Source organism: Lissotriton vulgaris, chromosome 1_1, assembly GCF_964263255.1.
Source record: "Lissotriton vulgaris chromosome 1_1, aLisVul1.2, whole genome shotgun sequence".
In the NCBI taxonomy this organism is placed as follows: domain Eukaryota; kingdom Metazoa; phylum Chordata; class Amphibia; order Caudata; family Salamandridae; genus Lissotriton; species Lissotriton vulgaris.
The window spans coordinates 1,835,740,652-1,835,754,570 of NC_141685.1; positions in this window are offsets into that span (position 1 = coordinate 1,835,740,652).

Genomic DNA, 13,919 nt, shown 5'->3' on the forward strand with positions numbered 1-13,919 from the left:
CAATCCCAAGCCACCCAGGCCCTCCATGATGTTTAAATTCAAGACGCCCCCTTACAGAAAGACTAGGCCCATGCATCACTCACTACCCCTGGGCATAAAGGTTGAAAGCTAGGCAAAATGGTTGCAGACCTAAGAACACTGCCTGCATTCAAAATGGCCCCCTGCCTCCCAGCACATGGCCAGGGCCTGCCTGTAGCAGCACTCAAAATGCCCCCCACCCACATGGCCTGTCCCCATGAACACCCTCAAAAATCTAAAAACGCAGAAAAATCAGCACAATCCCATGCCATCCATGCCCTCCATGATGTATAAATTCAAGACACCCCACAGAAAGACTAGGCTCATGCACCACTCACTACCCCTGGTGAAAAGCGCACAACAGCCAAAAAAAATGAAAATCACAGAAAAATCAGCACAATCCCAAGCCATCCAGGCCCTCCATGATGTTTAAATTCAAGACACCCCACAGAAAGACTCAGTCCACCCACCACTGAGTACCCCTGGGCAAAAGGCCCCAAAAAAGCCCAAAAATCGAAAATTCCAAAATTGTAGTTGCAGCAACTGTAATGCCCCAAACAAACTTACTTGTGAAATTTCTAATCCAAAAGTGATCCAAAGAAAGTCAAAAAGGCCTCAAATCCAAATATCCAGCAGCATCCACAAAAAGTAATCCTTCCAGGTGAAGAATCCGAATGAAAGTGACCAGCACATGAAGAAAGCACTGGGAGGAGCCTGCTGAACAGGAACAGGAAGTTGGAGGCTGTGGGGCACTGCCCCCCCCCAAAAAAAAATGGACTCCTTGCAAAAAAAAGTGCAGGCAAATGTCAACCTGAGAAGTTATTCTGATAAAAATCATCATTTCCAGAAGGTTTATGCTGCTTGCTGGTGGATTTCTTGTGCAGAATTGCAAATTTTTTATTTTCGTGAGTGCGAGATTGTTGCTGCCCGCCGCATCTACAAGTTCGCAATTGCGAACTCCCGCAATACGTGATCACGGCGTACTCGCGTTGACAAACTCTCGCTGTGCAAGGTGGCAAGCCGCGATGATGTATTCGCGCTCGCCAAACTGCCGTGGGATCCCGCAGCAAGATCCAAAATGGCGCAGCACTCGCAAAATATCGAGAAAAACAACTCGGCAAACGCTGAATGACGGTAAGTGAACGCCGCGCGCCGCAAAATTGTATCACCAAGAAAAAAAAATCCGCTGCGTGCGAATTTGCGGATTTTCGGTAAATTCGCGAGCGTTCGCGGATTGCGAATTTACCGAAAATCCCCAAAATCCACGAGCGGAACGGATTTTCCGCCCATGCTTACCTAAGATGACAATGTGACTGAAGCTTCATTCACCCATCACTGTGATCTTATGCAGAGTCATACATACTGTTGGCAGAGACACACATGGTACATTATATGTAACATTCTGATCATGTGCCTATGATCACACTGTGTCTAAAGCTTGATTCACCCATCACTCAAATCTTAGGCAGAGTCACACATACTGTTGTCAGGGACAGACATGGTTGATTATATCTAAAATCCTATTAATCTGCCTAAGATCACACTGTAAGTGGAGCTTGATTCACCCATCACTGTGATCTTAGGCAGAGACACATTTACTGTTTGCAGAGACAGACACAGTATATTATATCCAACATTCTAATCATGTGCCTAAGATCAAAATGTGAATGAAGCTTGATTCACCCACCACTGTGATCTTAAGCAGAGTCACACATACTGTTGGCAGAAACAGACATGGTACATTATATCTAACATTCTGATTATGTTCCTAAGATCACACTGTGACTGAAGCTTGGTTTACCCATTATTGTGATGTTAGGCAGAGTCACATATACTGTTGGCAGTGACATACATGGTACATTATATCTAAATATCCAATTAATCCGTCTAAGATTACACTGTGAGTGAAGCTTCAAATAATGAGCAACTAGAATGCTAACATTCTAAATTTTTGGTAAATGTGTGACACATCTGACTGCTTTTTTGATGAAAGCAAGGTAAACTAGTATTGAAAATGCAATAGATTTGGTGTGATCTGAGGCACATGTGCACAATATTGCATGTAATCTACCATCTCTGTCTGTTGAAGCACTATGTGTGTCTCTGTACTAATATTTCTCTGTATCTACAGGCCAAAAACAGGCCACCTATTTATAAATAAGATATAATATTAATTAGTAAATCGTTTTTGACACAAAGCAAAGGGCATGTAATGTAAAGGAGCCTTTTGTTGTATACTAGTGTTTATATTGTTTACCTATTGTAATTGCTATGTAATATGTTTGTACTTTGTAGTGGTGTATAATACGTTAATTTTTTTGTTTTCCACAGATTATAATCATCTATACAAACAAACAAGAACATGCCTACAAAAAGCAGAGCTGCTAAAATTTATAAACGGAAATTAAGGTCTAAGGAAAAAGAAAATCAAGAAGCAACCAAAACAAAATCTTCAGAGAAAAAAAAATGCTTCTGGTAAGCAAAGTAAAAATTTTCTGAGGAAGTTATGCAAATGTCAAGCAAAAAAAAGTTGTTTACCTAAGAAAAATGAAACAGTTGTAATTTCAAAAAAGACAGGATATCCTTCTAAAAATGTTAGACGTGTACAAGGAGACAATATCTTGCAAAGAAATACAAGAAATAAACAATTTTCTGACATTCGTAGACAAATATTTTACCATAGAATTGTTTTAAATTTATTTAAAAATATCAAAACGTATAAAAAAAAGACATCTTTTTACAAGAAAAAAAACATAGTTAAGATTGTGGATAAAGCATTGAAAGTGAAAAATAAATTGTTTAGTTTAGTAATGAATAGAATTCGTACACTTGATAAGATAATCAATGTGTTCAAATCAAAATGTAAGTGGAGGAGAGTAATTAATCAAACTAATTTCTGTGATGTTTTTTCTGGAAAATGGAAGCATAGTTCAAGTTCTGAGCCATATTTTAATGAAGAAAGTTACTTTCAAGATAATGATTTGGTGCATGCAGTTGACACCAGTGGGCGAGCATATGAGGTGAAGGATGGTTGTCCGGTTGAAAAAGAAGAGATTGTGTTTCGAAATACAGAAGAGGTGTTAGCAAATGAAGTTTTAGGGAGATGTCCTAAGGCTCCAGTTTATATATGGAATTGTAGTAAAATTTGTAGTGTTTGACAGGAATCAATTGAGTTGCTTTGCAATTTCTTACGGACATATACTAAGAAAAGTGTGAAACAAAAAATGAAAAATGTACAAGACTTAGATCCTTGTAGACTGAGAGAAAAAACGGGTTTGCAAGGGCATTCATTGGCTTGTATTTCAAGGAAAGTATGCCAGAGTGTTTTTCATCATTTTAGGATGTTAGCAGTGCATCATAATAAAGTAAGGAAATTAGTGAGAAGGTTGTACTATGCAAAAAGTCCAGCACTTAAACTAAAACAGTTAAACAGTGCTTTTTTGCATGGAACTGAGTTAGATGTCAAAAACATTTGTGATGAAATTGAGTCTTGTTACTTTGGTGAAAAAGAGGTCAGTACAGAAATTGATACACTAATAGAAGGTAATTTAAAAGAGAATGAAGTGATTTTAAGTACAGAAAATTTTGTAAATTAAATTATAAAGTTTAAAATCAATTCAAGTGAAAGGCCTAATTTTTCTTGCGTTTGTTGTCGACGAACTCATTATAAACATTAGACTAGATTAGTTGATTTATATGTAAAAAGCGAAAAGAGAAATAATAAAGAGTGGAAGGATTTTGCTACTTTTTTGTTGGTTGAAAATTGTTTTGATTTGGGCTCTGATCAACGTATTTTTACATATTGCTATAATGAATTAAATGAAAATAAAATGCCTGCTAGAGCTGTTCATAATAATATGGAGTTGGTAGATATTCCTTCTGAATTGATGGATTTAAATACCTATCAGTCTATTCTGATTCAATGTGTGCATCCTTTTCAGGCTATTGTTCGCTTGGAGCCTAAGACTGGGCAATTGCCTCCTTCAGATTTACAGAGAGGATTAAAGGGAAGAGTTGTTTATTTGCCTCCTGATTTTAAGAAAAATATTGATATGATTGGTGTGGAAAAAATAGAAGAGGAACCTCTGGTTATTCTAGTTAATGGTGTTCCGACAAAAAGTAAGAAAATCTGGCAAGAATTAGTGGATGTTAGGAAAGTCAAGAAGGCAGCGTTGTATTTGGTAAAAAATAATCCGTACTATAGAAATGTGTATTTGGGAGAAGAAGAAACAACTGTAGAGGAGGACACTGATGTCTCTGCTGGGCAAATAGAAAAAGTTGATGTCTCTAGAAATGAAGAAATTTATGAACATTATAGTGTTCATCCATTGCATTCCAAAGAAGTAATGGGGAATGCTATTGACTTGTTTCAGTTGAAAAAAGCCGAAGGAAGTCCCATTAGTGTATGGGAAGAAATTTTGGAGGCTCGTTGTTTTCCACAGTTATTTCCAACAGGTGAAGGTGGACGATATGACGACCGACCTGTTGAAATTCCTGCATTTGAATACCGGACTTCAAGATTATATGCAGAAGATCCAAGGTTTCGTCAATGCATTCCATATTTGTTCCATCTACTGTTTGAGAGTGACTTGTCTGGACTTTCCTATGCAGTAAACCATATACTAAAAAATGGAGCACATCTACATAATGTTTCGGCAAGGGATTTTATGGATAAAGTCAAACTGCAAGACAGTGTATTTGGAATCTCAGCTAATTAATCTCATGGCATGTCAGCGTGGTACTAACGAGTATTGGTACCATCGTCATGGGGAATTGAAATGTATGCTAAGAAACCTAGGAACTCCTACATGGTTTCTCACTCTTTGCTGTGCTGAGTATGCTTGGGAAGACTTACTTGAATTTCTATGACAGGCAAATAAAAACATTGAAAATATTGAATACAAGACACCTGGAGAACTGTGCTCTTTGGATCCAGTTAATATATGCAGGTATTTCAATCATAGGTTTCAAGCTATGATGTATTTTATTACAAACAAAAAAAATCCTCTGCTTGGAGAGGTGTTGGATTTCTTTTGGAGGAAGGAGTATCAAGCAAGAGGTGCTCCTCATATACATATGCTGCTATGGATTAAAGATGCACCAAAATTTAGATTAGATTCAGATGAGAAAGTGATGAGTTTCATTGAGCAGTATTCTACATGTACTGTTCCGAAAAGTACAGACGAAAACAATTTAAGACAGCAAGTTTTACGCTTTCAAACCCATCATTGTGGGAAATACTGTTGTCGACAAGACAAATCCAAGGATAAGTTCTACACGAAATGTCGTTTTGCATTTCCACGTCCAGTAACATTGAAAGGAAGAGTCAACAATTTTATGTCTTCTCTGCTACATACTGTGACAAGGAAATCACCCAAAAATGCATACAACCTATGAAGAAATGAGGAATCCAAATATTAAAAATTACTACAACCCAGTCATTTTGTCCATGTGGAATGCTAACATGGATATTCAATATGTGGCTGACAACTCTATTGCTGTGGCTCGATATGCGACGTCTTACATCACAAAATCAGAAAAAATGGAACTGAAGGAATTGTGGGAGGAAATTTCATATGAAAAGAGTCTAAGCAAGAAATTATACAGTTACAGTCTAAAGATGTTGTCGCATCGAGAAATTGGAGCATATGAATGTTCTGATCGGTTGTCATCAGCAAGTCTATATGCAAAATCTACCACCATCATTTGGGTGAGTCTAGGTCTTGCTGCAACACGAAACCGAGTTTTGAAATCTGTACAAGAAATTGAGTATTTGGCGTAGAAAGAACCGGACAGTACAGATATTTTGAAGACAAACATGTTGGACACATACTATCCAAATAGAAGTACTCACCTTGAGAACGCTTGTCTCTATGAAGTTCTGCAAACCTACACTTTTAAAAGGAACGTCACAGAAGACATCAATAAAGGTGTATATGCTGTAATTGGATGTGAAGGCTGTTTAGTAAAACAAAGAAAAGGTCATTTGATTAATCATCAAAAGTTGAGTTGTGATTCTCCAGATAAAAGAGAATTTTATTACTTAGCACTTTTACAATTCTTTAAACCTTGGCGTAGAGAAGAGGAACTACTTGGAGATTTTCTTACTTATGAAGATTCGTTCAATGCAACCAAATATACCATACAATGTCCTGTTTTTTCAAGTTATCTACAAATGTTGAACGAGGAAATACAGCAAGAAGCTACAATTGCACAGAGATTGCTAGAGACAGTTCTCAAGACAGTCAGAGTTCTACTTCATTGAGTCAGGATCCACTAGGAGGACTAATTATAAAAAATTAAGCTGCCATTGCCATGGATGAAGTTGAAAGAACCATGGAACAAGCTCAGGAGGATGGAGTTGACTTAGAAGATTTGGAAAAAGAACTAAACGTTGAGCAGAGACAAATACATGATCAAGTGAAACAACAAATTGAGCATGGTTTATCTCATGAGAAAAAAGAGTGCTCATGTGCATCATTTGTACCTATCTGACTGTATGTGAGTGGAGAAGCAGGAACTGGGAAAAGTTTCTTGATTAAAGTGATTGCAACATATTTCCAGAAAAATACAGAGTCATCACTCTCTTGTGTTGTTACTGCTCCAACTGGGTTGGCAGCACACAACATTAAAGGAATTACTTCACACCGCTTATTGATGCTGCCAGTGGAGCATGATAACAAATTACAATACCACAAGCTATCTGGAGAAGCTTGTTGTGAAGTTTCAAGAGTAGTAAGGAAATGAAACTTCTTATCATTGATGAAGTAAGCATGGTATCAAATGTAATGCTTGCTTTTGTGCATTTAAGAATGCAAGAAACTCTTAAAACAGACTATGATGTGTTATTTGGAGGCAAACACATCATTGTTTTTGGATATTTACTGCAAGTAACTCCAGTGAAAGGACAGCCAGTGTTTAAAATGCTTACGCATGAAGATACCAGGAAGTGCTTAGGAAGCATTGGAAATGTTAACATATGGCTAAATTTCAAATATGCAGAACTACTTCAAAATATGCGACAGGCAAAGGATGAAAATTATAAAAATATTCTACAAGATGTAAGAATTGGAAAACTAATTGAGCATGGCAAAGAAGCGTTCAATGGACGATTAATTTCAAATTTGTTTCCAAAAGAAAATATTCTCCCAGAGAATATTTTTAAGAAAATTCCTGAAAACAAATTTGTCATATGCTTGATGCCAACTCTGCAAGAATGTCCAATCTTCAACACCAAAATGTTAAAGTTGGAAAATCAAGAGACTGTGAAACTGTAAGCTTTTGATAAAATAGAACATGAAGGAGCCACTATTTTTTTGTCAGAAAAGTTGAAAACAAAATTGAAATATTTAGAGAAGACAATATCTAAAACTGCTGGTATGGAAAAGACTCTGTATGCATCTTTAAATTGTCGCATAATTTTACAAAGTAATTTACATGTGGAAAGAGGTTTAGTAAATGGAGAAATGGGTCATGTTGTGGATTTTGTGAATTACCGAAATAGAGATGGAATTGAAATTATAAAAATTTAATTTGATGATATTGAAGATGTACAACAAAATCAGTTGTTGTTCTGCTCGGTTTTTGCTAGTGAAAGATTTATATGTTTGCGAAAACAGTTTCCTTTTGCTTTAGCATATGCAGTAACTATTCATAAATCTCAAGGTTTAAGTGTTGATACTGCTTGGTGAATATTGGAAATTCTGTGTTCAAGGAGGGGATGGCATATGTTGCTTTATCTCGAGTTAGAAGTTTATCTGGATGGTACTTGATTGATTTTGATGAGACAAAGATTAATGCAGATCTAAATTGTGTAAAAGAATATAATAGGTTAAGAAGAGAGTATGCTCCAAATTTACCTCAATATCCTCTGTTTGAAAAGCTTGTGGTAGGCCGAAAAAGAAGAAATGAGAAAAATTGAAGTGAAGTTGTAGCAAAAAGAAAAAAAGTAGATGAAACAGTAATTGTAAGGAGAAAGGAAATGGATTCAGTTAATGATGTTGTTGGATTTCAGTTTGAAAATAGTTCTGGTGTCAACTGTTATGCTAATGTAGTGGTTAATGTCGTTTTCATTCTCCAAACTGTAAAAGAACAGATTGCTGAAAATCGTGATCAAACACTTTGTTGTTTATTAAATTCGCTGTTTGAAAAATGTAGCAGTGATAGAACAAAAATACAAAGTGTTTCTGAAATTCGAAATGTTTTAGACACATGTTATGGTCAAACACAATTTTCACAGAATATTCAATAAGATTGTCAGGAATTTCTAATGTATATGCTTGTTGTATTGCAAGATGAAGGTGTAGATGTCGACAATCTTTTTGGCCTTTCTTATAAATGGCAACATGACTGTGACAATTGCTCCTTTTCAAGTAGTACTACAGTACACACTGAAAGATTTATATATTTGACTTTACCAGACTGCAAATCAGTGTATTTTAATAATATAGTTAGAGCAGCAAATCAAAACATGGTTTGTAGTCAATGTAAATCTGAAATGCTATCAACTTTATTTTTAATAATATTTGGACAGTATGTTATTTTAATGTTCCAACGATGTAGACCTGATGGGACTAAATTGACAACATTAATTAAAAATGTTGTGGCTTCTCAATTATCAATTTCAGGAAGAACCTTTACGACTGCAGCAATTATTTACCATGATGGTCCTTCAACAACATCAGGACATTACACAGCCTATTTAAAATGTGAAAAAGGGTGGAAGGACTGTAATGATACTCAATTGGCTTTCAAACAACGTTTGCCTTCTGACTTACTAAATTCTTACCTAGTGTTCTTACAACCGAAATTTTAGAGAAGGTAATTGGCTATGAAGAATGTAGCAGTTAATATAACTTAGTTTACTCTTCAAAATTACTTTCTGAATGAGAGTGATGAAGGTAATAAAAAACATGTAGTTCTCATAGAGATAGTATATGTTTATTATATAAACTGTGCTGTGAGTATTATAGGAATTATTTATTAAATGTAAGCTAGAGATGGAAGTAAAACTCTTGTTTCATAACGTGAAAGTTGTTGGAGGTTTTCTTTCAGAAAGTCGGGTAAATGAGACATTTGAAAAACAGTGGATTAATTTATATAGAAAAGGACTTTCTATACACTATTTGGCCTCATGGAAAAGTGGATGGATCAAAAGTGAGTTTAGATATGGTTTTTAAAAATTTACATTATTGAAGTTTTTATTCAATGGGTTTTTTAAACACAATTATTTTGATTGCGTTTTTTTCCCCGCTGTTATATGATGAGTACTTTTGAAGTCACTGTTTTAAGTGAAATTCAATATATTCTGAGAACAGCAAAAATAAACTATTTTACATGTTGTTGAAATTATTTTGTATTTTCTATTATTAAATATATATTATTTTTGAATTCTCTTATGCTCAGTTACATATTTCCACCCTCTATCACTCTTTTTAACTGAAACTCACTGGCCTTTTTTGACTCTCCCACACCTCCCTTCCCTTATTCCATTTTCCACACTTATTCTCATTAACCACTCCTTCACTGCTTATTACCTCTCTCCCATCCACCAATTTCCAGCTGTCAGTCACTCTACTTCACTCCCCTTCCCTTTGTTTCCTTTCTTTGTTGCCTCAATAATTCACCTACTCTCATTCACCTTATAACACTTCACTCACTTCTATTCTCACTTCTTCTATCCTCTCACATCTTCATTCCCTTTCCCTCACAGCCTGTGTCTTACCTTCAGTTTCTGGATCCTCTCACTCTCTCACTCCTCTTCCGTCATGCTTACTCCCTAAAAATAACCCACATTCTCTTCCTTACCTTTCATTGCTCTCTTCCTCAGTTCCTTTGTGTCACTTTTTTCTTTACTACCACTATATTCTCACTCCTTCACTTCATTTGTCTCAAGCTTACTTGCTTTTATCTTCTCTTTATTTTCCCTTTTTCATCAACCTCCCTGCCCTTCACTCATCCTCACTTTCCCTTGTTAATCTACTACTTTATCTCTTGTACTGTAAAATATATGTTGTAAATATTGTAACTTATTTTGTTTTATCTTTCACAGATCTAAATGTAAAGGGAAATATAAAACTAAGTTGATATTACTTATAAGGTAAGTTTTTTTCCCTATACTATTTCCATAACCTCACTACTCTTCTTTGATATTCCCACATCTCTGTTTCCTTATAGCGCTTGCCTCACTTATCACAAATCTCATAGATTTCACTGCGTCACCTCTACAACCCTTTCTTGTGTCAATACACCCCTTTTTTATACATTACAGTTGACGCGCGTATAATGTGACGCAGGGGTTTACAAAGTGACGCATCTACCTAGATGGGTCACTTTGTAAATGTAACTCAACAAGGTACAATTTTTACACCACTGCTGTGTCACAAAAAGTGACGCACCGGCGTTGATAAAGTAACGCATGGTCTCATAAATAAGGCTCTCAAGCACACCACAGGGAAAACAGTGTATAAAATTGGAATAAAAAATATATTTTCTTGCAATTGATCTTTTCACATGGGGAAAGCTCATGACCTTACCTTATGTAATGTGATAGATGTTAACATTGTGAGAGTCTACCTTATAAACACACAGCTATGTCAAAGATTGCTTTGTCTGCCTGCATATTTACAAGATGCGTGCACAATTTTAGCTGTGTGTTTATGCATCTCCTCACCATTTCATATGGTTTTGTATTTGCTATTCCTATCCGTCTCTAGACATTCACTCCTTCTACCCATGCTACAGGTTGCACAATGTGCTTCATAAAAATGAGCATATTTACAACCCCAATGAAACCGTTACACAATGTCTAAACCAGCATTGAATCCAAGCATAAAAAACAATTTATAAAAAAGTCTACCTTCTTAACACACAACTATATTACAGATTGCGCACACAGCTTGTAAGTATGTCTCTCTTTTTTGTATATTCAATCTCAAGTTATGCCATTTTAAAAAATATTTTCCAGCAATGCATCCTTTCACATGGAGCAAGCCCTAACTGAAAGGGCCTGCGTCAGTCTTACACCTACTATGAGGCAGGTGGAAAATAAAGACACAACAGTGTCCTAAAAGTGGCACAGTGAAATCTCATAGATTTGACTGCGTCATTTGTACAACCCTTCTTTGCGTCAATACGCCCTCTTTGCATACATTACACCTGATGCACAGAGAAAAATAGTGAGAAAGAGAAGGCATGAGATGTAAAAGAGATGTGAAATGCACATTGGAGAAAATATAGTGTGAGAAGGGAATTAACTGTGAGTAAACTAACTATGTAATACAGAAATGTTGCACTCTATACCACAAGTCTCACTTTATACTACAATTATTTCACTACTATCTCAAATTTCAAATAAAATGACAGAAAAATGTCTCAAACAATTTATAATTTATAAATATACATTTATTCTTCAGAATTTCCATAACTTAGAAGTACTTCTAGCATTAATTGATCAGGAATCTCCTCATCAGAACTCTTCATAAATGACTCCTGTATCTCAACATAGTCCAAACATTCCATTAATTCAACATCCAAAGTCTCATCATTAAAATCCTCCATTCCATCTTCCCTCCAAACAAGGTCTTCTTCTTGAATAGTATTATGAATAGGATCATTTGAATCCTCAATCAAAGTATTCTCAACAAAGGTTGCAGAAATTTCAAAATGAATGTTAATGGTGTCCTCATTGACATTCATATTCTTTTTAAATTTCTTGCTGTAAATAGTAGAAAAAAACACTTTAATTTATCGTTTTTAGTAATAGATAATATAAAACTAAAGTATTAAATTCCCCTTACAAATTAACTCACCTTTTAGAAAGCAGTAGAAGAGATAATTCTGTGTACATTTTTACACCAGAAATTCCTCTCAAATGTACCTCAAGGAGGACTGTCACAAAAAGGCTGTGTTTCCCTCTCATTAGAGAACCATTTCATTAGTAGAAAACCAATGAAACTTCATCACACAGAAATTCAAAACCAAAAAAACATTTTAATTGGTTGTAACAACTCTTCCCCAGGGGTTAATTTATGATGTTCGCATGCCTGACTTTACATCAAACTATGGCATTCCTAAACACCAACTAAATATACCTTCACTTCGTATAGCAAGATACAGTGGTTCAGAGCAGTTCGAAGACCTACTTGCCCGACGCAGCTCACTACAGCAAGTGCCGAAGGAAGCCGACTCTCCAGCTGACACACTGATCAGGAAGCTTCCTTTCTCCTACCAAGAATCCAGCTCCAGTGTTTCCGGCTCCCCTTGCGGGGTGTTGGGACATTGAGTCCCGAGACAGAGGTCCCAGATCTCCTTCATTCTAAGGTATGGAGCTGATTAGAACCTAGAGAAACCTTTAGTAGATTCTTGGCAAAACTAAACCTATGCAAAAGACCATACTTACTTCTTCCCTTATACTCGACAAAGGTTAGGTACATTGGGGTAGGCGTATTTTAGAAGCACCAGTTGAGTATTTTAGTCTATGTTATTTATGTATGTTTTTTTATATGGCTTAGAAATCATACAATGCTCTTACAGTATTATTTCATAGTACTGTTTATGCTGTACGCATTATACTTTGCAGTCTGCCTAACAATTGTAGCAGTTCACTTCTCTAACACGAGAAAGAAAACTGTTCAATAAACCCTTTTTATTGAAAACACCTGTTTCACTATTTCTTTGCAACTCTGCAGAAACGAAGCATGCACGATTGACTGAGTGAACTAGTTATCTATTGTTTCCACGACTCTGAGAGATATTTTCCTATTCTTGGGAAACAAAGTTGTCATGTTTATGCGGTTGTCAGAAACTAATCCCTTCTTGTGTTTTCCAGAAAGTTTCTAGTCACCTCTGATTTAGCTGGCACTCACACAATTAAGTTTAGTATAGTCGACAGAGACCAATTGACATAAGTCCTACATCAAATCTATAGGATTTATTATTCCAATGCGCAGAGCCCATTGGGAATATAGAAACTACACTACACTGGCACACATCAACCACACAATGATCTAAGGCTGAGCATAAATGACGAGTGTGTGCATGATCAAGCAAAAGAGGACAGGCTAATCAGAACATCATTCTTTGAGACAAACAATGCTGTGATTTTCGCTGCACTTTAACACATTGACATGTGTACACATTGTAGAGTCCATAACAACACGGTCCGGTGTACAGGCCCATCAATATCACAAGTGGCATGTGAGGGAGTACATGCCAATCTACAAAATCACATACACAAACATGGCTTGTGTAGTCACCAGTGGTGTAAATAGAACATTGGCATTGTGTGCACAACAATGTGCTACTAACCATGTGGCCACTGTGCTCTGTTGATGATTGCCAGATGGCCATTGACACAGCATGATGTGTCCATTGGTGCTGTCAAAGTAATCCGCCACCTCAATCTCTTCTAGCCATGTCACTGTATTTCACCCAAATCGTGGTAGCTACCACCTGGCCTCAGCGGTGTGACACCGTCAATGGCCAATTCACAATCGCCGTGGTAATAGATATCTATGTATTGCCAAATGGTGATTGGCATGCTCCGCCACCCAAATCGCAGTAGCTACTGCCTGGCACTAGCAGTGTGTCACCAACAATCCCCAATACACAAGTGCAGTAGAGATAGCCATTGAGACATGCCCAAATGGTGGTTGGCATGCTCCGCCACCCAAATCGCTTTGACCCATGTCACTGTATAGCATCCAAATTGTGGTAGCTACCGCCTGGCACCAGCGAGTTTCCCCAACAATCCCCAATACACAAGTGCGGTAGTGATAGCCATAGAAGCATGCCCAAATGGCGGTTGGCATGCTCCGCCACCAAAATCGCGGTAGCTACCGCCTGGCACCAGCGATGTGTCACCAATGATCCCCAATACACAAATGCAGTAGTGATAGCCA